Source organism: Leuciscus leuciscus (assembly GCF_965113295.1).
Source record: "Leuciscus leuciscus genome assembly, chromosome: 13".
Lineage (NCBI taxonomy): Eukaryota > Metazoa > Chordata > Actinopteri > Cypriniformes > Leuciscidae > Leuciscus > Leuciscus leuciscus.
This window is the reverse complement of record NC_138737.1, coordinates 24,090,338-24,114,800: the sequence shown is the minus strand read 5'-3', so window position 1 is coordinate 24,114,800 and position 24,463 is coordinate 24,090,338. Positions and strand designations below refer to the sequence as shown.

Sequence of the window (24,463 nt, the reverse complement as noted above, 5' to 3'; positions counted from 1 at the left end):
GCACTTTAAGCATGGCAGCTCGCGGACAATCTTGGAGTTGTGAGGAGGTGCGGAGCCTGATAGAAATTTGGTCTGATGACCATATGTCCCAATTGTCAAAAACAATTTTAAAGAGAGAAAGGGCACAACGTTACCTGATGGATCGTTGGAAATTTTTTTGGATGATGAGCATGTCACTGTTTAGCAACATTAATGCATGCCTCCTCCTGAAGTGACTTGCAGCCTTCGCCGCGTGCAGTGCATTAACACATTATTTTCGAATACATTCTCAAATATATTGTTTGTCTAAAGTGGTGTAGACAAACTATATAATAAAATATGACCAGGGATACAATCAGCCCACGCAGTCGTCTCTCCATAGTAAACAGCGGCGTGTTGTCTGCCGGATTACTTCTGGGAGTTCTGTTGGAATTTTACCGCACGTTAATTCTGACCAAACGAAGTGCAGTTATGGGAATGCGTTCAAGACACATCTGGCCAACGAGTGATGTGGATGCTGTCACGTGACTGCATTTTGGTTCGTTTTATCAACTCATAAACTGATTCGGACCAGAGCGATCAGTGTGGTGTGAAAAGGAACCAAAACGCCTGAAAAATGCTACCATTTAAATGTATCATTTTTCACCCTTGGTCCGGACCAAATGAACCGAACTACAGATGTGAAAGCACACTCAATTGTTACGTCACTTATTACCTTCTCATCTTGTAGTAAAAAAATCTGTACTTACACATGTCTGAGTTCGCAGATGCGGACGCTATTCCCCTTCATCCTCCCCACCACCAGGATGGTCCCTCCCCATACCTCACAGGGGGTCGGCTGCACCCCTGCCTTCGTCTTCAGGCAGGAAATGCAGATTCCGTTCCGCTCGGATTGCGAGCTACGCACGGGGCCAATGCCAAATAACTTTATATCACAATACTTGCTTGCTGGGCTGTTAATAAATGCATGCTTGTTACGTTATTTTGCCTCCCGATTCTTTCTGGTAGAACTGCACAACAGCCAGGAAGTGTGACAGATCATAAGGGAGAAAGTTAGTGCTGTTTGTCATAATGGCTTTCCAAAAGGCATTATTTTTAGATATTTTTGTTTTAGTATAAGTACTTGAACTATTGGTCTGGTATGCCAGCCATGAATACTTAAGAATACTACTAAAGCTATTAAAATGTCACTTACATGTTGTAGTCCTGTTTGAAATGTTCAATTACAATATTATATTTTAATTCCTTTAACAATAATTGAAAATTAATCATGTAAATATATATATATATTGTTTTTATTTTTGGGGGCAATGTGTTCTTCAAAGGGAAGAAAATAATGTATTTTCTGGTGGCTCCTGGTTTGTTTTTTAAAAAAGAAAAGAAAAATTAAAGTCTTTAAATAGTTTGGCATATCAATACATTTTGGGAAATTAGTACAAAGTGTGTGCAATCATCTTTAAATGTTACAGACGCATTTTATTTGATTAAGTGATTAACTTACATCTGTTTAAAACAAAATACTGCATGCTAGAATAACTATAAAGTGTAGGCTACTTTTCTTTTTGTAATTATAAGATCCCTGTAGGGTTACATAGCCTATCTTCAGTTGGAAGAGCCTGTTTTTTTTATTATTATTTATTGCAGAACTTATATGATCAGGGAAATTAAGCGTATTTCTTTCAGTGAAAAATAACAACAACAACAAAATAATTAAATATCCTGGATTTGCTTACATCAAAAGTCGGAAGAGCTTGTAAATTCCATATATGGACAAGTGTGACGTGGCTTTGACGTTTCCTTGGCTCTAGCAGTACAAGCTGGTTGGACTAACGTTTAGGTCAGAATAAAAAAGCGCTCCATATCGCAAACTATGTTTTGCTGTCGTTATGACGTCAGTAATACTGTCAGTTAATAATGAGTTATTGCTATATTGAAAGAAATTACACGTTTACCGAGATCCTAAACCTAACCCTATAACTACACACTTCAATGAACTACAATTTACAGCGCCCGTCCCATCGACACAATAATAGAGGCTTATGGGTAATGTAGTTTAAAAATGTCTAGTAATAGAATTAAATAAATACAATTGCAACAGTGTCTTGGTGAAGACTAGAACCACTGTTCTACAAAGACCAAATCACCAAACTCTGCTTGCTTCTGGAAGCTGAAAAGTCTACTTGAGAGACTGACAATGTCCGCCTTCTATAGTTTTTTGTTTGTTTTTTTGATACGCACGCTTTCACATATCTTGACAAACCTACACATACAATTGTGTGCTCACACACACCATTACATATCTTTACATGCATGGACTTTTCAATTTCGCATCACATACACTCAAAAATCTGTACATACATGGACTTCTCATTTTTCGCACCACGTTTACACCCATTGGACTCTTCGTCTCCTTCCCTATGTAGGCCTAGTGTACATTGATTAGCCTACATGTATTGCATGGACTTTGGGGGGATTCATGGGGATTATTAAAAAAAAAGAAAATAGGAAGTAAGATATGACAATGTAGACTACTGACATTAATGAATGTAATACGCTGATTTCACGCAGCCGTTATTTTGAAATCGAAAGCGAGGCTCCGGTGGGAAGAAAACCGGAAATGTCGCCTTTAATCACAGGAGAGTCGTGAATGCGATGGCGTATTGTTGTGTTTAATGATGTTGTGTCAATTCTAAAAATGTACAAACATTTCTTTCATACTTTAGACTATAGGCTATACAGTGAAATTCATTTATAAATAAAATATTTTTTTTAATATATAATTCAGAATGTAAAAAACGAAGCAGGAATGAACTATATACATATCCTATATTGGATATTAACATCCAATAGTGTAAATCGCGGCAGCAGCTTCAGGTTGGTAATCCAAGGCATTGTTGTTTATCTTTACTTGCGGGGTTCTTCCCACCGGAGCCTCACTTTCGATTTCAAAATGGCGGCTGCGCATATGAAATGAAGATTGCGCTTCCCTGAAATATGAACCTGAAGAGATTTAATTTAATTGATTTATTTATTTAAATGTTTATGTCCAAATAGTATGATTTAGATATATAAATAAATGTTATGTTTAATGTTTAATACTTAGACTAACCTTCATATGAATTGACTTGCTCCACCTGCTGACGCGTCACTATGGCGTGAGAGAGCAACTGTTCTCTTACGAGAGGTCTCTCGTACTGCGTAAGATATCTTACGCTAGGGGAAAATCCTTTTCCGCGAGATATTGAAGCCAAAAATTATCCTTAATTTTGTAATAATGCAAAACGCGTTGCAGCAGCAATGCAGACATAGGCGAGACAGCTCGCGCGCCTATTGGCTGCTCTGCGGCAACTGCAGCAGCCTATCGAGCGAGGCCTGGCGTGACGTCAGACCCAATCAGGGCACTTCGCGCCCGCTGCGTCACGTCCCGCCGAAATGGGCGTGGTCTAGGCCTATAAATATCGCTCGCAGGCAGCTATTATCTGATTTTTCATCCTTCAAGCGAAGCACACGCATCGCTGGAGCTGGATTAGAAGCCGCGCCGTCGAGAGAGAGCACCTTCAGCGGGACGAGTCACTGAAGTCGCTGGCCGCGCCGCCTTCCTTGCCTTCCTGCTGCGCTTTCCGGCATTATATCCTTTCTCTGCTACTGTGTTTATGTATGTATGTGTGCTCGCCGCCGCGACACACACTCCCATTGCACTAAAAGAGCTGGGCGTCTTTTTCAAGACGCCCCTTTTCCTGATCACGCAGCTCTCGCACTCGCTGACGGCGACTGCCCTCACTGCGAGTTAGGTACTGCCTATGGTGACTCTGAGGACTCACCTGGCATCCTTCTCCGAGACTGCTCCTCCGCCCCCCCCCCAACCCGCAAAGCTTGCCGGTTCGCCCGCTTGCCTTGCCTGCTTGGGGGACGATACCTGTTCTCCCTCTGTTCGAGCCGCGCACACCGCGCCGCTCACAGAGGATGTCAGGAGCGGGCGGTCACGGGGCTAGCTTTCTCTCTCCCTCTGTTCAAGCCGCGCAAACTGCGCCGCTCACAAGGGAGGCTGGAAGCGGACGGTCGGGGTTAGTTTTTCTTTACGTTATAAGAAAGCTACCCTGCCTTCTGCGCCCCATTCATGCGTCACTCACCGGCGAAAGGAGAAAGATGTGTTTTTTAGTCCCTCCGAGGATGGACTAACCTTCAATTTCTCATACATATTCCCAGTTCCCTGATCATGCGACTGGAAATATCAATATTGCAGCAGGCGAGCCTGTTTTAATACAAGCGCGCCTGCAAGCATACGCCGAAGAAAGCATGTGACGCTCTTATATGCTCGTGCATCCAAAAACCTTTGCGTCCCCCCCCTGTGGCTCAGTGGCGGAATCATTGGTTTTTCCCACGAGAGACCGGAGTTCGAATCCCGGTCTAGCGGCAGTTAAAATTATGCCGCCAATGCTTCGCTCTGTCAGTTCCCTGAAAAGCGACTGCAGACGTGCATTTAGCAGCCAACGAGCGCGTTGCACAACCCGCTCGCCTGCACCCAAACACCGTTTCTATGGTTTCCGTGCGTCACTGGCGAAAGGAGAAAAGAGCGTTTTCTGGTCCCCCCGCGGATGGACCGACCTCGTCTTTCTCGTACATTTCTCATTCCCCTCTGAAGTTCGGGCGACTGGAAATGTCTGTATTGCAGTGAGCAAGCCTGTTGTAATACACGCATGCCTGCAAACAAACGCCAGCACGTTGACGGTCTCTTATAATACTCGCGCTAACTGAGTTACAATGTGTCTCCCCCTGTGGCCCAGTGGCAGACTCACAGGTTTTTGCACGCGAGAGACCCGCGTTCGATCCCCGGGTCTACCGGCAGATAAAATTATGCCGTCAATGCTCGCTCTGTCAGTTCCCTGAAAAGGCGACTGCAGATGTGTATTTTGCAGCCAACGAGCGCGTTGTACAACCCGCTCGCCTGCACCCAAACACCGTTTCTATGGTGTTCCGTGCGTCACTGGCGTAAGGAAAAAAGGGAGTTTTTCTGGTCCCGCTGCGGACGGACCAACCTCCTTTTTCCTATACATTTCCCATTCCCCTCTGGAATTCAGGCGACTGGAAATGTCAATATTGCAGTGAACAAGCCTGTTGTAATGCACGCAGGCCTGCAATAAACGCCAGCATGTTGACGCTCTCTGTTTCTATGGCAACTTCTCGCTCGTTCAGTTCCAGTAAATGTGACTGTTCCAGTGTATCCTGCAGTAAACAAGTCGGTTCTGTCACCCGCTTGCCTGCACACAAACGCCGTTTTTACGGCTACCCAGATAAATCCCATAAGTGTGAATTTTTTCTGGTGTCCCGGCCACGGCCGATGGTGCTTTATGTGTAAGAAGAATGCCCACTGCCCAGTGCCCATCTCTACACACAAGCACAGCCCGTCACACAGGGCTCGCGCACATGAATCGGCTCAGACCGATTGCGCTTCAAACATGGTGAATGTGCCCACTAACACCACGTTATGCATGTCTCACGGTTTCTGTAAAAACGAAACCAACGTGCACTCGCTTCACGCAAGCGAACGATGCTTTCGGTGTGATAAATGTGCCCGCTGTCCCGCGCCCACATCCACACATAGACATGACAGTTCCCACGGGAACCGCCCAGCCCTCCCCCTCGCGGTTAACCACCGCAGAGGAGTCGAGCGCGGGCAATCTGCCCGCTGTCATCAGCGCGCCCCATGCCTCAAATGTCACGAGCGACACGCTTGTGTTACAGCACACCGAAGCTTCTCCATCGCTGAGCGAGCGGAGCGCGCTTCGTATTCGACCCCTAGCTATCCATGCAGACGCATGGGCAAAGCTACCCGGGGTTTCGAAGTGGGTGCTGAACATTATAGAAAGAGGCTATTCGCTGCAGTTTCGCCGACGCCCTCGCCGCTATGTGGCGCGCGTCGAGACCACGGTAAAAGCAGAAGTAGCACATCTACTTCGAGCCGAGGTGACGAAACTATTGAGCAAAGGGGCCATAGAACCTCTCTCTCAAGATCAGAGCGAGGGAGGGCTATACAGCAGATACTTCCTGGTACCGAAAAAAGACGGGGGTCTCAGACCCATACTAGATCTAAGGCAACTGAACAAAGTGCTTGTGAAGCGACAGTTCAGGATGCTCACGACCAGGCAAATCCTTGTGCAGATTCGCCAAGGAGATTGGTTTGTGTCAATAGATCTGAAAGACGCGTGTTTTCAAATACAGATAGCGTCACGTCACAGGCGATATTTGAGATTCGCCTTCGAGGGCCAGGCATATCAGTACACAGTCCTGCCGTTCGGTTTGTCCCTAGCACCCCGTACATTTACGAAGTGCATGGATGCGGCGCTCGCACCCCTCAGAATGAGAGGCATGCGAGTGCTGAACTATTTGGACGATTGGCTGATTCTAGCGCAATCTCGCGCAGTGCTCATAGAACACACGACCATTTTACTCGATCACCTCGAGGATTTGGGTCTGAGTGTCAATTGGGCGAAGAGCTCCCTGTCTCCCAGTCAGAAAATATCTTTCCTGGGCACAGAACTGGACTCACTATCCATGATAGCGCGACTATCACAACAGCGCGCGGTAGACATTCGACGCACAGCGAACTCTTTTCGCTGCGGCGCGTCTGTCCCGCTCAAGAGATTTTCAGAAGATGCTAGGTCTCATGGCCTCAGCATCGTCAGTGCTCCAGCTGGGTCTGCTCCGCATGCGCCCGCTGCAGTTTTGGCTGAAAGCGCGAGTCCCACGCGAAGCGTGGGCACCCGGTTTGCTTCGCCTCAGGGTCAATCAGAAATGCGTTACAGCTCTGAAACCCTGGAAAGCGAACGACTGGTACCAATCAGGTGTAAGCCTGGGGACTTCCTCGAGGGTGAAAGTGGTGTCCACGGACGCGTCCACCTCGGGATGGGGAGCGCTGCTCGAGGGCAGACCGTTCTTCGGCCAGTGGTCAGAACGGGAGAAGCTCCTGCACATAAACTGCCTCGAAATGCTGGCAGTAGACAACGCACTGACGCGTTTTTGTCCCCAAATAAAAGGTCACCACGTCTTGGTCCGTTCGGACAACATGTCTGTGGTGTCCTACATAAATCGCCAGGGCGGCATCAGATCCGAGAAACTGTACAGGCTGGCAGAACGCCTCCTGGTATGGGCTCAGTGCAACCTGCGCTCGCTCAGAGCAGCGCACGTGCCAGGGATCATGAATATAGGACCAGACAGACTGTCCAGGAACAATGTTCCGGCAGGCGAATGGTCTCTACACCCACAGACAGTCCAACTGCTGTGGAAGAAATTCGGCAGAGCGGAAGTGGACCTGTTTGCGTCTCAAGAAAACGCTCACTGTCAAGAATTTTTCTCCAAGAGCAGGAGCGCGCTGGCCCATGTGTGGCCCCGCCGCCCGCTCTATGCTTTTCCCCCCGTCTCTCTCCTGCCTCAGGTGATAGAACGGATCAGGGAAGAAGGATGCTCAGTACTGCTGGTAGCACCGTTCTGGAAAAACCAACCTTGGTTCCCAGCCGTGATGCAGTTAGCAAGTACTGCCCCGTGGCCAGTACCAGTGAGGAGAGATCTCCTCTCACAGGCCCGCGGCTCGATCTGGCATCCTCACCCGGAACTATGGTCCCTTCATGTCTGGGCCATCAACGGGTACATGTTGGACTCCCTAAAGGAGTATTAAACACGATCACGCAGGCTAGAGCTCCGTCTACAAGACGACTCTATTCTTCGAAATGGTCAGTGTTTTCGGGCTGGTGCACAGCCCGTGGTGTGTCACCCACAAACTGTGATGTGACGGAGGTGCTTTCCTTCCTACAAGAGCTGTTGGATGGGGGCAGGGCCCCCTCCACGCTCAAAGTTTATGTGGCGGCTATAGCAGCGTTCTCAGAAACAACGCTTGGTCAGTCAATAGGAAGGAACGATTTAGTCATCCGCTTCCTTAGAGGAGCTAAGAGACTGAATCCTCCCAGACCTCCCTCAGTCCCCGTATGGGACCTTTCTACGGTTCTGGAAGCCATGAAAGGTGCGCCATTTGAGCCTTTACAGTCAATCGATTTGAAACACCTGTCTTTCAAAACGGTGTTTTTGCTGGCTCTCGCTTCAGTGAAGCGCATAGGGGATCTGCACGCGCTCTCTGTGAGCGCGGCGTGCATGGAGTTTGGGCCCAATGACTCAAAAGTTATACTCAAACCTAAGCACGGTTATGTTCCAAAATCCCTCAACACACCGTTTAGGGCGCAGATTATCTCTCTGTCAGCCCTACCGGTCCCTGATGAGGAAAGAGACGCGAGCCTCCTTTGCCCAGTCAGGGCATTACGAGCTTATGTGTCTCGCTCGTCTGTTTTCAGACAGACGGAACAGCTCTTTGTTTCGTTTAGCGGACGTTCTAAGGGACTAGCCGCGTCGAAACAGAGCCTATCCAGATGGATAGTTGATGCTATAGCGCTGGCATACGCCTCCAAGGGCATGCAGTGCCCTTTGGGTGTCAGAGCGCATTCCACGAGAGGCATGGCCTCTTCGTGGGCCTGGTCAAGTGGGATTGCCTTGCAAGATATTTGTATGGCGGCAGGCTGGGCCTCCCCGTCTACATTTATAAGGTTTTATAACCTAGAGGTTCCCGCCCTGCAGGCCAGGCTGCTGTCGGTCTAAACTACCAGTATTATCTGACCTGATGCGTTCAGCTCAGAATGCTGCGTTTACTGAGCACAGCTCAATTTTCGACAGTTTAAAGCTGGGCAAACTGTGTAAGACCCACATTTTTTCCCATCAGTTCAGGCCGTACCCCGCCCTGTCTGTATGATGAAATTTGCGTCCCTTCGACGCTACTTTATGTGGAAAAGTGAGGCTGCACCCCTCCTTCTTCCCGGACTCTCTGTGAGTTCACTGAGTGATTGTGCACTATATGTACCCCGGGCTTTCGCCCTTGGGTCTTTGGTGTCAGATCTCAGCATGCACGGCGTTTTACACTGGGTCCCCTAGCGTAAGATATCTTACGCAGTACGAGAGACCTCTCGTAAGAGAACGTACTCGGTTACTAACGTAACCTCGGTTCTCTCTAGAAGAGGGAACGAGTACTGCGTATCTTGCCGTGCATGCACACGCTCTGGTTGCTTCGATGATGAAAAACCAGATAATAGCTGCCTGCGAGCGATATTTATAGGCCTAGACCACGCCCATTTCGGCGGGACGTGACGCAGCGGGCGCGAAGTGCCCTGATTGGGTCTGACGTCACGCCAGGCCTCGCTCGATAGGCTGCTGCAGTTGCCGCAGAGCAGCCAATAGGCGCGCGAGCTGTCTCGCCTATGTCTGCATTGCTGCTGCAACGCGTTTTGCATTATTACAAAATTAAGGATAATTTTTGGCTTCAATATCTCGCGGAAAAGGATTTTCCCCTAGCGTAAGATATCTTACGCAGTACTCGTTCCCTCTTCTAGAGAGAACCGAGGTTACGTTAGTAACCGAGTACGTTTTCTTCAGTCGCATGTTATGGTAGCTGTTCACATTTCGTTTTCTTGGAAGTTTCATTTGAATTTTGTTTGAAAAGTAAACCGGAGATCGTGATCAATAAACAACGGCTTTTTGTGTTACGACTGCATCTCCGTGAGTGCTTTATGTGTATCGGGAGAGAGTCCTCCGCTAACCTCAATGGGCTAAAGAAAAGTTATAAAAAGTTTTAGCGTCTACAAATTATTAATTATCAAAGTTTGCAGTCAATATTTTCATACCAGTTAGAACTATTATGAAACCAGTCAAAGGTTTGAAGGTCTGCCTCAAAGAGGCAGCATTCACAGACAGAAACATTTATTCATGGAACTTTAGCGCCCCCTACTGTCATTATTGTTAATTTTGCATATAGTTTCCAGTGTGATTGCTTTCACAATATATAAACAGGAATAAAAGATGACATTTAAGAACATGCATATCCATACGATCAATTAGGCTATTGAGTTATTTGATTCATGTTTGATTAATGTCAAAATATGAAGTGGGATCACTGACTCATTGAAGCAGATGTTAATTGGATGAATTCAGCTGCTGTAATCAAATCAAATATTGAGAAAATACCTATAGAATATAATATTTGACATTATGGACTGTATGGCTCCAGTTTGAAAGATTATGATAACAACTATAATGAGACGGGCATGCAAGAAAGAAAGCCAAAGCCAAAGCCAAAGCCAAAGCCAAAAAAAAAAAAAAAAAAATGAAAAGCTTACATTTTTTACATTGTCTGTAACTAATGAACACACAATTTTTTTTGTGTTAAGTAAAAAATAAATAAATAAACACCCATAAGGGTAACACAACAACAATCAAATCAAACAATAAACCATAAACCTATCTCTGTGATGAGAAACATTGTTCTCAGTGGCCTGGCTGTAATATATAACAAGCTCTTCGGTCACAGTGATCTGAATTTCACACACAACCCATACAAAGTTATTTACAATTAAATGATCATGGCCTATTACTTTATAGATTTTTTTTTTTTTTTTTTTGTACACAAACCTACATTTTGACATTTTCAACATAATACTACTGTAATCTACATAAATTACAGTTTAGAGGGTAGGTACTATCAAATAAATTCCTCCATATGTTTTTTTTTAGGGAAAAATATCTTTATTTGAAAAGAAACACATTTATGTTTGGATGAATAAGCACAGCATTACATTTTTTTCCCCCTTGAATGTACACAATAAATCACATTAAATGAAATTTGCAAAGCATTTTAAAATTGTAATACTGTGAAACAATAAAATATTCAACTACAGTATAAGAAACATGGAAAAAAAAGTATTAGTTTATTTTCCAATTGTTCACACACTAAAATCAAAAACTTGAAACACAATCACCAAAACCTGAAACTCATGTAACAAATCACTAAACCAAGTCTTTAAAATTGAAAGCACAGATCCAGCTTTACATTTATAAATTCTATATCACACTGTTTGCAAAACTATACACTATACAACTATACACAATTTAGGCAAATAATTTAAAATTAATATCTCTTTAGTCCCGTTGAAAAGCAACACTATTCACAATGCTGAGCTCTTTACACCAATTGGCAACACACTCACCAGTGTAAACAGTTGCAGAATTGTTTATTTGGATGAGCTTTCTTATTTTTGAGGAAAATGGAAGTCGATGGTGAAGCAAGAGCTTGAGGTGAAGGAGTGAGAGTAAGAGGAGGATAAGAGGGCGAAGAAAGTTCTATTCCTCCCAACATATTCCCCATTCCTTTTTTTTTTCGCCATGATGATGGAAGGTGTATGACCGCCATCCCAAGTATGCAAGTATGCCTCTTCTCCAGACACTATATGCGTATGGTGAAGTTGATGTGCAGGCCTGCGGTGGATGGATCCGTCACTCCAGAAGATTCTTTCCCCAATGTTTAGCCAGGGACAACATTGCTTGTAATGAAGATGAAGTACTGTGTTTTTTGTCTTTTAGTGTTTAGGCTTCTGAAAAACATTGCCACTTGAATTTTTCTCTTTATCCTACTGAATGTTTTTCCTAGTTTACTCTTGTTGGGTGTGGAACATGTTACATTCAAAACCCAAGTTTTACATAAATAATACTGCATTTTGGAAATACTGTAAATGACAAAGTTTTTGTTTCTGTATTTCATTTGTGTGTTAATGTATATTTGAGTAGGTATACATTAGTGTAACAATCTTTCGCAACCATCTACAGTGTCTGTAAGGCATAAACTTACTGATGGGGTTTCATATAGTGTTTTGTGTTGAGCACATCAGTGTGTTGTTGGTTGGTAGATGGATCTCTTCATGTGTGTATATCATTTTGCAGCAAAAACACATTTTGGAACAGTTTTGAATGCAATATCTACTAGATTCATGGAGTTTTGTGTTTGTTGTTTTGGGACAATGAGCCAAACGATTCAGCAAACCTGTTCAACTAATTGGGGAAAAAAAACTGTAAATAAAACATTTTGCATACAAAATATAAAGTCACATTTATTCCTTAGTCACCTCTTGTCTTTCGCCTGATTCTCAAGATCTCGTCAGAGACAAATGTTCTTCTTGGCCTTCCTCCAGCTTCTTGTACTTGTAGTTGTCCTATTTGAGCGCTTTCTATATTGTTTCAACCCTAAACCAATAATCTCATCTGTGTTATTCACAATTCTGTCACAGCTTTTCTCAATTAATTTTATATAGTTTGTTGTTTTACAAACTTTTTTGTTGTTTTACAAAAATCACAAACATTTTTGGACCATTTTCCCAAACACAACAAACAAAACTCTGTTATTTGTTAAATTCTCAGTTGCACATGGTATGTTTTCAGTTAGTCCCAAATTGTTAACTGCAATCTGATACACACAACACATTGTTTTGTTTACACAATTAGGATTGTTTTTAGGATTAATTGTTTATCTCAATTACAACAATAAAAGTGAGAGGCGGTGAAGAGGGAAGAAAAAGGGTATTAAAGGGGTAGTTCACCCAAAAATGAGAATTCTGTAATCAATTACTCACCCCCAGGTTGCTTCAAACCTGTATGAATGTCTTTCTTCTGTTGAACACAAAATAAGATATTTTGAAGAATGTTTGTAACCAAACCATTGATGGGCACCATTGACTTCCATAGTATCGAGAGAAAAAAAATACTACGGTTTGGTTACCGACATTCTTCAAAATATCTTATTTTGTGTTCAACATTCATTGAAAGACATTCATACAGGTTTGGAGCAACCTGAGTAAATGATGACAGAATTTTCATTGTTGGGTGAACTATCCCTTTAATGAGAGGGAGAGGAACAGTGGAGATGAGAGATGAGGGGAGAGGAGTAGAGGGTTTAGGACGAGGAGAAGGAGAAGAAGAAGGAGAAGGAGAAGGAGAAAGAAGAGCTGTGCTCGTTGAAGCTGGCTTCAATCTTCACAATAACAGGAGAAGAGGGACAAATGTGATTGGCCATTGTGCCGCAGTCAATATCTGGACAATGAAAAGGCAACATCATTATGCAACCCGTGCCGCAATTTCAACCAGCAGTGTTGTTTTGGGGCCATATGACACTAGCTGCGTTTACACTTATAATCGGATTGACGGCTCAATCGGACTAAAAAATCGATCGGATTGAAAGGGGTGGTTTATTCCTTTTGTAATCCGATCAAGAGGACATGTAAACACTTGATCGGATTGAAAACCAAAACTGAAAGGACTGCGCATGTGCAATGACGTTAAATAGCGTAATGACGTATGATGCGCGGAAGGAGCTGTTCTTCCTGTTGAATAAAGTGTCATAAATAAGTGTCATTCTAAAATTCTCATTTCACTCAACGTCTGTGAAGTGAAGCAGGACAACGTCCCACCAGTGCTTGTTTTGGATTCTCATCCACAGACGACTGGTTTTGGCCGCGAGGAGGGGCATTTTTCAACCTGGTCTCACAGGATTCCGTGAAATGTCCATGGGCCCTTAACTCAAAATCCGTGGAGCCATCACGGAATCGCCCCAAATTCCGTGATGCGGCCACGGATATTACTCCAATGCAAGTCAATGACATTGACCTTCCGTGGTCCACACACGGATACCCGTTTCAATGACGGAGTACAGATCTCACTCAATCGACGTGCTTTCTCATTTGGAAACGCAACATTTGAAGTATTTGTGAACTTTTCCAACATCAAATGCCATAATGACGTTAACCTGACTGTTATTGAAGCTATTGCATCACGGGACTTTTCAGTTAGCCAAACCAAAGTCCCGTGATGGCACCACGGACCTCAACAACCTGACCTCACTCATGGACGTTGTAATGTTGCTGGCTTGTTTAGGAACTTATAAGCTTTAGGTCGACTGTGTTGCAATGGCATGTAATTAACTTGACATTTTGTCTCGTCCTGTCATCATAAAATCCAGTTTCAATGACAGAGAACAGATCTCACTCAATGGACGTGCTTTCTCATTTGGAAACACAACATTTTAAGTATTTATTTATTTTCCAACACCAAATACCATAAAGACTTTAACCTCTCTGTTATTGTAGCTATTGCATTGTCCAGCCATCATAAAAATTCAGTCTGATTCTGTTAGCCAAACTGAATTCCCGTGATGGCACCACGGACCTCAACAACCTGACCTCACTCACTGGATGGTGTGATGTTGCTCACTTGTTTAGACACTTGAAAGCTTTATGTCGACTGTGTTGCAATTTTGTCTTGTCCTGTCATCATAAAATCCAGTTTGATGGCGTTTTACACCTATTGCTCGCTTGGCTATATAGTTAGATCTAAAATCTGTGATAGGAGCACGGATTGAGTCTGTGGTGAGACCACGGATAACTCCAACGTTCGTGATATGGTCACGTAATTTAATCTATTGATTCGTGCCACGGACACGTTTATTTCGTAATTTTTCGTCTTTCGTGATTACAGCTCGATTATTTCTGCCTGTCGGCTGCAGCAGAGAAGCTGTTTAATCAACATTTATTCACGAGATCTTATCGTGGTTTATGTATTTTTTTTAATGTTATTATTTCGGTCTTATTGCCAGGGAAGCTGGATTGTTTTGCTGTTTATTGATATTTTTAAAATTATATTTTATTAGTAGGAAATCGCGCTGAAGAAGTCTCGTTCCGAACACATCGCGATATTTGGCATCAGTTCACGTGTGTCAGCTGTTGGTAAGTAGCCTAGTAAATAAATACCTAAATACGCTGTCCTAATAATGTGTGATATAATGTCTTTTCTGTTTGTCGATATTAATCTGCCAAATATATCTGCCATTTCCACGGAGACTTTGCGTTTCATTGCTTTCTAATTCAAAATATATGATTAAACACTGCCTGTCACGTGACGTGCTATAGGCTTAGATATTCATATCAGATTAAAAATAGTACAATTAGTTCCAAAGTTGTATTTGTAGTAGAAGCACAGTAAAAACAACACTTACCATGCTTTTACCACAGTAACATTAGTTTAACTGTGATAAGTGTAGTAAAAAGACAGTAATCACAAAACTTACCATGCTTTTACCACACTATTGGTAGTTTTAATGTGATACTTATTGTAAATGCACAGTAACCACAACACTTACCATGCTTTTACCACAGTAACCCTAGTTTTACTGTGATAGGGTGTGGTAAAAGGACAGTAACCACAAAACTTACCATGCTTTTACCTCTGTATTGATAGTTTTAAAGTGATATTTGTTGTAAATGCATATTAACCACAACACTTGCCATGCTTTTAACGCTTTATAATGTAACATCCAATATTTGTAAGGTAAATCAGTACTTTTTCCTTTAAATAATCCTATATAGTATACATAATTATATTTTCTTTTCTCTTTTTTCAGCTGAAAAGACCTAAAGGGCCTTTCGGACTCAGTCAGCCCATTATTGTTTGAGGAGAAGTAAACGGAGGAGACGGAAAGCTGCAAAGGCAAATATTCACGATGGTATGTATGTGTTGGTTTTAACCCTAAATCAAACATTTTATCAACCATTTGTTGTTTTTTAAAACTTTTCTCACAAAACCCATAGCCCAATCAGTACAAACATAGTCTGAAAGTCTTAATAATTCACAAGATTTAACAAGTTGTCAAATTCGTACGATACACGTACATATTTGTGTACTCGTACACAATCCTGCAGCTTTTACTCCTAGTGCTGTCATTGGCTACTGCCTCAATTCCTGTACATATTTATCGCGATATTTGTAAATCAGTTGCGCCACTTCTTGGAAAGTTGTCGGATATCACACACACTGTGTTCATGTTCCAGTGATACATGATGTCTCTCCACACCTCATAACTTACCTCTGTTTGCAAGAGTGGAAAAGCTTATCTGACTTGTCACATGACATCAGATACTCGATTATTTTGTCATAATCAGAATGTTACACTGCTGATAACTGTCCCGTTTGCATGTAAATCATTTTCATATAATTATTGCTTGCTATTAAAGACATACTTTTATTCATAGAAATGCCCACATATCAGTGAACTTATAAAATAAAAATGCTTTTAACATTTAATTATGCAACACTCTTTACAGAAAACATATCATACAGTTATAAACTGACTATTTGCAAGTAATGTATTAAAATTACCTTCCTTTCTGTTTTGCAGGATTGCTTAGTCCTTTTTTTTAAAGCTCTACAATATCAAACTCAACAGCTCTTTTAGGAGCCAACCATTACAAGAGCTACTAGTGAGTCGCAGCGAATCTTGCCGTGATCAGCCCTTCCCAGGTGAAGTTTCTAGAATATTGCAATCAGTATTTACTCATCAAATGTTCTCTCCTGAATCATATGGTAAATTAACTTATTTAATACTGTCTTAATTTATGTTTCAGGAACAATAGTAATTGCACATAGAGTAAGTCGAGACTATCTTGTTTTACAGCAGAGAAGGAAGACCAGTCCTTATATCAACGCAAGCTAATCGAATAAGTCCTTTGTTTCGGGTGAGGAAGGAACATCTGGTGCCCAAAGAAGACAGAAAAGTGAGCGAGTCCATTGGTATGTCTTGAATTGAAACAATGCTGTAAAATGTAGTACATAATTTGATGTTGACAATTTTACATTGTACAGGTTTCCACTTGGTTTTTGATCATGTGAAGCTCTTGAAACAAGTGACAGAAGAGTATGTTGTCTGGAAAGAAATCAAGCATCACTGGCAAAGGCTCAAAAGAGACAATGCCTTTCTTAAAAATCTTTTAAAATAGGTTGCTGTTGATATGGGTAAAACAGTTTTTGTTCAGTACTTAGCTTATATTATGTGCTCCAATATATATATATATATATATATATATATATATATATATATATATATATATAATAAATACTTCAATGTGTATATTATATAATGCTGCTTTGTAAATTTATGTAAGGAACAGGCAACTCTGGCCCTTTGCATTCTACTTTTTGAGGTTAGTTAAGAGTTAACCTCCAACCCTAATCGAGCACATCTGAAAATTTTAACCAAAGTCTTCAGGTTTATTTCTAGACAATAGGCAGGAGGGTTTGAGGTCGGAGCAAAATCTGCAGGACAGTGGACGCTGAGGGCCAGAGTAAACCATCACTGCTTTAAATAATGCAGAACATAAGCTGACCCGACTGGCCATTAAACAACTTTATTTGAATGGTTTCTGTTTTCTGTTTTACTTTCAGACCAGGACTGGAGAACACCTGACAATGGGATGTTGAGACTTCTTCTCCTGGTTGAGAAAAAGCTACACCACATCATTGATCACATCTTCTGTTCTTCTGTTCTTCAACTGAACAAACTGTTTAGACGAGGAAGAAGAACACGAACATGATAGAGACGTACAGGGAAGAGCAAGAAACCAGTTTAGCTGTGATAATGAATCATTATTTTCCAACACAATATCAAATCTGTTTTCTGTAGGTGACTGAATATGATTCTCTGGCACTAATTTTATGGCTTCAGCAGCTGTGAATGGACTATTATGATGTTAATGTATTTTTGAAGACACATTTTTATTTATCTTGAATCTCATTTGTCTTTATGCTACTTTATTAACTTTATTCTGTGTCCTCCAATAAAGTGTTGTTTAATAAAGTATGGTGACTATTGTGTATTGAAAGTGGTGTTTGGTACAGTAAATAAACATTTTTATTTGAGAAATTTTAATTTCTTATTTCTTTAGTTTAATTAATTAAAAAATAACTAGGCCTACATATAATTAATAACTTATAAATTACTACATATAATTAATGACCATGATTCTTTTACTTGGGACATAAAAAAATGTAGATCTGGTTAATGATATTTGGGACAACAATGCAACAAAAGTTGCACATACTTGCATGTATGCCAGTTTGCAGTGAAATAAAAGGAAGCTATGTGAATAACAAGAGGCTACAGTGGGCTATCTTGCTATAAATACTTAACGCTTAATTGAAGATGATCCATGTTGATCATTCTAGCACATCTACAACTGCTTTTTGAATGAAAGCATATATCACTGATGTCAGGCATATAAGCAGCAATCAGAGGGGGGGTGAAAAGGAAATGTTGGCACTGTTTTTTTGTTGTTTTACTGAATGGTGCATTACCCTTGTGTAATAGTAATAGTGTGTGTAGATCTGTGTAGATTGTATGGCCCAGCAATGGCCCCCAGAAGAGCAAACAAATGCACATTTCAAATGGCTGTAACTCGAAGTCCGGTTAGTGTATCAAAGAGAAAATCTGCAGGACGACTGCTTATGCTATGTATAATAAATAATGTTGGCCACAGTTTTCAGATATATATGGAAAGCTGGCATAAAGGTTATTTTTAAAGTGCTCACAGTAAAATATCAAATTTCAGCCTGTCCCTCATATATGTCATAAAGGTTTGCGCAATGAAGATATCCAGTTGTCCATTAAATATATAATTTATTTAACATTTATTGTTTTATTACTAAACGTTTTATACTACATTACCCACATATCTCTGTCATTCTATCAGTGGAACAGGAAGCATTGTTCTGTAGTTCATTGAAATGTGCAGACATGCTTAGGGTTAGGGTTAGGATCTCGGTAAAGGAGTAATTTCTCACATTATAGAGACACTTTATAGTTAGCTTAATGTATAACTAATGTAATAATAACACCAAACCATACTTTGTAACATGAAGCGCCAGTTTATATGGGTTAAACGATTGTCCAATCACAGCGAGTTCTGCGATAAAGTGAAAGTGAAAGTGAAAGTGACACGTGACGGCCAAGTATGGTAACCCATACTTGGAATTTGACTTCTGCATTTAACCCATCCAAGTTAATGCACACACATTAGGAGCAGAGTAGTGACTAGTTAACACACACACACTGCAAACGTGGATACACACACCCAGAGCAGCGGGCAGCCTTTGTGTGGCGCCCGGGGAGCGATTAGGGGTTAGGTGCCTTGCTCAAGGGCACCTCAGTCATTTCCCACCGGCTCTGGAATCGAACCAGCAACCTTTGGGTTACCAGTTCAACTCCCTAACCACTAGGCCATGACTGCCCCTCCCAACTCCCTAACCACTAGGCCATGACTAAGTCACAGCCAATACAAACCCAGCTGAATAAATGCGTCACACTTACATGCCCATTTATGGCAAATGATGACAGATCTCTTCTGGTTCCGGCTGCAGGGATAGATACCTTAAATATTTAATTAAGGCTGTTAAACATGTATTATTTCTAATTAAATTATAAAACTCATATTTAAAAACAAAAGACTCTTTGTGTGGTTACCGTCCAAAAACGAGTTCACATGATCAATGACACAAATTTGCTTATTTGATTAGACTGATGCATAAATACATTTGAAAGAGAAACTTTTTTCTAAGCAAAGGCCTACAGCAGGAGTAGTTTTGCAGTATTTTAATTAAAGATAATTGCATGTAGGCCTACTAAAGTGCTTCTAACATTTACAGTGTATGTATAGTCAAAGATATATCAATTATATTCAAATAAATGTAACAAAAGCACAATGAATGGACACAATTTTGAAAGCTTATTCCAATATTTAATGTCAAACTGTTTAAAGACAAATGTAGCGCCAAAACTACTGCACAACAGTATAAAAATCAGTTAATTTAAAATATCCAGATACAGGGGCAATCTATTATAGTGACACATACATTAACGTTCAAAAAATTGCTATGATGAAGTTATATATTTACAAACCAAAATATGAGATTCAACTTTGTTATGTGAAAATACATTTGTTTCGTCGCTTTAAAGAACAAATAGGCAAAAACATAAGCACAACATTTTACATTCTCAACTTTCATTCTATATCCTTGTGATTATTGGTCACTTTTATTGTAACTATGCAATAAATATGTCCTTTAGCAAAACACCTGATGAGCACTGACCCTTTTTTATAAAGGCATTAGGCAGAAATCAAGTACAGTTTATGAAGCTGAAAAGAGAAAACAAAATGCTTTAACAATATGGAAAAAGATAAATCACTATTTTCAATATTGGTTCTGCATATATCAAAGAGATCCTGAGGAGGAGTGGGACTCCACATGAAGACTTTCAGAAACTGTGACAGAGCAAAGGGTGCACCTCGCTGGACACATCCTGCGCATGCCCAAACAACAACACCCAAACACAGTGATGAAGTGGACACCACCAGGAGGATGCAGAAGACAGGGAAGACCAAGGAAGACACAGAGACAGATGTTTCATGAAGACCTGAAGAATGTCAGTGTCCCATGGGAAGATGTGGAGAACTTGGCCATGGATCGAATACGTTGGAGGACACTTGTTGCCCAATGTGCCCAGCACAGCACTTGATGATGACGTTGTGAGTTTATCCATAACTGTGGGATATGTTTTCTGTAAAGAGTGTTGCATAATTAAATGTTAAAAGCATTTTTATGTTATAAGTTCACTGATATGTGGGCATTTCTATGAATAAAAGTATGTCTTTAATAGCAAGCAATAATCATATGAAAATGATTTACATGCAAACGGGACAGTTATCAGCAGTGTAACATTCTGATTATGACAAAATAATCGAGTATCTGATGTCATGTGACAAGTCAGATAAGCTTTTCCTCTCTTGCAAACAGAGGTAAGTTATGAGGTGTGGAGAGACATCATGTATCACTGGAACATGAACAGACGGGGACCAATTTGCAATTAATATAAACTTTCTGACAGTGTGTGTGATATCCGACAACTTTCCAAGAAGTGGCGCAACTGATTTACAAATATTGCGATAAATATGTACAGGAATTGAGGCAGTAGCCAATGACAGCACTAGGAGTAAAAGCTGCAGGATTGTGTACGAGTACACAAATATGTACGAGTATCGTACGAATTTGACAACTTGTTCAATCTTGTGAATTATTAAGACTTTCAGACTACGGTATGTTTGTACTGATTGGGCTATGGGTTTTGTGAGAAAAGTTTTAAGAAACAACAAATGCTTGATAAAATGTTTGATTTAGGGTTAAAACCAACACATACATACCATCGTGAATATTTGCCTTTGCAGCTTTCCGTCTCCTCCGTTTACTTCTCCTCAAACAATAATGGGCTGACTGAGTCCGAAAGGCCCTTTTGGTCTTTTCAGCTGAAAAAAGAGAAAAGAAAATATAATTATGTATAATATATAGGATTATTTAAAGGAAAAAGTACTGATTTACCTTACAAATATTGGATGTTACATTATAAAGCGTTAAAAGCATGGCAAGTGTTGTGGTTAATATGCATTTACAACAAATATCACTTTAAAACTATCAATACAGAGGTAAAAGCATGGTCAGTTTTGTGGTTACTGTCCTTTTACCACACCCTATCACAGTAAAACTAGGGTTACTGTGGTAAAAGCATGGTAAGTGTTGTGGTTACTGTGCATTTACAATAAGTATCACATTAAAACTACCAATAGTGTGGTAAAAGCATGGTAAGTTTTGTGATTACTGTCTTTTTACTACACTTATCACAGTAAAACTAATGTTACTGTGGTAAAAGCATGGTAAGTGTTGTTTTTACTGTGCTTCAACTACAAATACAACTTTGGAACTAATTGTACTATTTTTAATCTGATATGAATATCTAAGCCTATAGCACGTCACGTGACAGGCAGTGTTTAATCATATATTTTGAATTAGAAAGCAATGAAACGCAAAGTCTCCGTGGAAATGGCAGATATATTTGGCAGATTAATATCGACAAACAGAAAAGACATTATATCACACATTATTAGGACAGCGTATTTAGGTATTTATTTACTAGGCTACTTACCAACAGCTGACACACGTGAACTGATGCCAAATATCGCGATGTGTTCGGAACGAGACTTCTTCAGCGCGATTTCCTACTAATAAAATATAATTTAAAAAATATCAATAAACAGCAAAACAATCCAGCTTCCCTGGCAATAAGACCGAAATAATAACATTAAAAAAAATACATAAACCACGATAAGATCTCGTGAATAAATGTTGATTAAACAGCTTCTCTGCTGCAGCCGACAGGCAGAAATAATCGAGCTGTAATCACGAAAGACGAAAAATTACGAAATAAACGTGTCCGTGGCACGAATCAATAGATTAAATTACGTGACCATATCACGAACGTTGGAGTTATCCGTGGTCTCACCACAGACTCAATCCGTGCTCCTATCACAGATTTTAGATCTGACTATATAGCCAAGCGAGCAATAGGTGTAAAACGCCATCAAACTGGATTTTATGATGACAGGACAAGACAAAATTGCAACACAGTCGACATAAAGCTTTCAAGTGTCTAAACAAGTGAGCAACATCACACCATCCAGTGAGTGAGGTCAGGTTGTTGAGGTCCGTGGTGCCATCACGGGACTTCAGTTTGGCTAACAGAATCAGACTGAATTTTTATGATGGCTGGACAATGCAATAGCTACAATAACAGAGAGGTTAAAGTCTTTATGGTATTTGGTGTTGGAAAATAAATAAATATTTAAAATGTTGTGTTTCCAAATGAGAAAGCACGTCCATTGAGTGAGATCTGTTCTCTGTCATTGAAACGGGTATCCGTGTGTGGACCACGGAAGGTGAGTGTCATTGACTTGCGCGTTGGAGTTATCCGTGGTCTCACCACAGACTCACTCCGTGCTCCTATCACAGATTTTAGATCTGACTATAGCCAAGCGAGCAATAGGTGTAAAACGCCATCAAACTGGATTTTATGATGACAGGACGAGACAAAATGTCAAGTTAATTACATGCCATTGCAACACAGTCGACCTAAAGCTTATAAGTTCCTAAACAAGCCAGCAACATTACAACGTCCATGAGTGAGGTCAGGTTGTTGAGGTCCGTGGTGCCATCACGGGACTTTGGTTAGGCTAACTGAAACAAACCGAAATGTTATGATGACAGGACAATGCAATAGCTTCAATAACAGTCAGGTTAACGTCATTATGGCATTTGATGTTGGAAAAGTTCACAAATACTTCAAATGTTGCGTTTCCAAATGAGAAAGCACGTCGATTGAGTGAGATCTGTACTCCGTCATTGAAACGGGTATCCGTGTGTGGACCACGGAAGGTCAATGTCATTGACTTGCATTGGAGTAATATCCGTGGCCGCATCACGGAATTTGGGGCGATTCCGTGATGGCTCCACGGATTTTGAGTTAAGGGCCCGTGGACATTTCACGGAATCCTGTGAGACCAGGTTGGCATTTGTGGATGAGGTGACACGAGTGCATTCATTGACAATCCTATTTGATTCATTTGGATTTTGAGACTTTCATTTCGCTGGTTTTGCCTTGCACGATCCACACACAGCTGTCTGAGAAAACCTGCTACCACTAGATGGCAGTATTCTGCTAAAACAGACAATAGCAGCATAATCAAGCGTTCTTCCCCATTTAAGACGCTTAATGAGAGTGGTATTGAAGTACCAAATTTAGATTATGAACAACATCCATAGAAAACCATTATAAAATGCTTAACGTGTAATAGCGCGTTGCATGTTCAATAAGGTGTATTGGCTACTGAGTTTAAATATCACCATCTTACTGCATTGACGTTAAGCTTTTTCTTTATAATATGCTCTATGGGAGGAAAACTATATAGCCTACAGACAAGAGTGTATATGAACGCGACGCGCGGCGTTTCACGTTAATGGCATTTTCCTTCCTGAGCCTGTTAAAAAGAAAAAGCTTTTCTCTATATAGTGTTGATATGGCAACTAGTAAATACACCAAGTTTCATCATGCTAGCATGTGTGGAAGTATTTAAAACAAGTGTGTTACAACTAGCCCCGTGTTACGTTGTGCCCCGCGCTCCCCTAGACTACTGAGAAGTGCGCATGCAAAACCAAAACCAATCAGTGGCCAATTTTAAACTACAATAAATGTTTTTCAACCATTTTTCAACAGACTTGCTAAACCACCCCACCCCTAAACCAAACCCCCCAGTGGATTAGAGCAAATCAGTTAAAGCGGTTGAAAATGCCCATTGTGGTTTGAAAACGCCCCACTGATAGAGAAACACCCAATAGTGTTCTGCAGAGATACATGCCTGAATGATCTTGTGCTCATCAACTACAAATCACTGTTAGTTCAATGTCACTGTCTCCACCCATGTGTGCTGTTGGCTTTCATCAAAATGTCTATGCTGATCCAACACACTTTAAACACTGAAATATCAATCTCAACCAAAATTATGGTTTGGATCAAAACTCAACATTGTATCAATGTTCCCATGCTATCTGTGTGATTTATTTCAACACTTTACTTCCTTTGAAAATTGATGTATTTAAGTAAGTAGATTTAGTATACCAATTAGTGCCAATTTTCAAACTACAATTGGTGTTTTTCAACCATTTTTCAAAAGACTTGCTAAAATCATGAGGGCCCATCCCTAAACCAAACCCCCAGTGTATTAGAGCAAATGAGGTAACACCATTGAAAGTGCGCTCGATGGTGTTTTTAGCCCCCAATGGCTCCTTCCAGGCAGCTAACCCTAACCTCAACCTTAAACCTACCCATCCCCTCGCTGCCTGGAAGGCGCCGTTGGGGGCTGAA

At 41.1% G+C, this 24,463-nt stretch overlaps 2 long non-coding RNA genes across 4 annotated transcripts; one reads left to right on the top strand and one right to left on the bottom strand.

Moving 5' to 3' along the window:
- The first annotated feature begins 13,874 nt into the window (after positions 1–13,874).
- LOC309511910 lies at positions 13,875–17,209 on the top strand. Of its 3 annotated transcripts, none has more exons than XR_014210819.1 (5): positions 13,875–14,615; positions 15,290–15,391; positions 16,064–16,185; positions 16,343–16,455; positions 17,107–17,209. It is a non-coding gene; the product is annotated as an uncharacterized lncRNA (long non-coding RNA). The 3 variants fall into 3 exon arrangements; XR_014210821.1 differs by having other exon boundaries at positions 16,340–16,439; positions 17,107–17,136; XR_014210820.1 differs by having other exon boundaries at positions 14,044–14,615; positions 16,340–16,455.
- Positions 17,210–19,432: 2,223 nt separating this feature from the next.
- LOC309513254 lies at positions 19,433–23,106 on the bottom strand. The gene is made up of 3 exons (XR_014211381.1): positions 21,692–23,106; positions 20,916–21,017; positions 19,433–20,275 (listed from the first exon to the last, which is right to left on the bottom strand). It is a non-coding gene; the product is annotated as an uncharacterized lncRNA (long non-coding RNA).
- Positions 23,107–24,463: the final 1,357 nt, after the last annotated feature.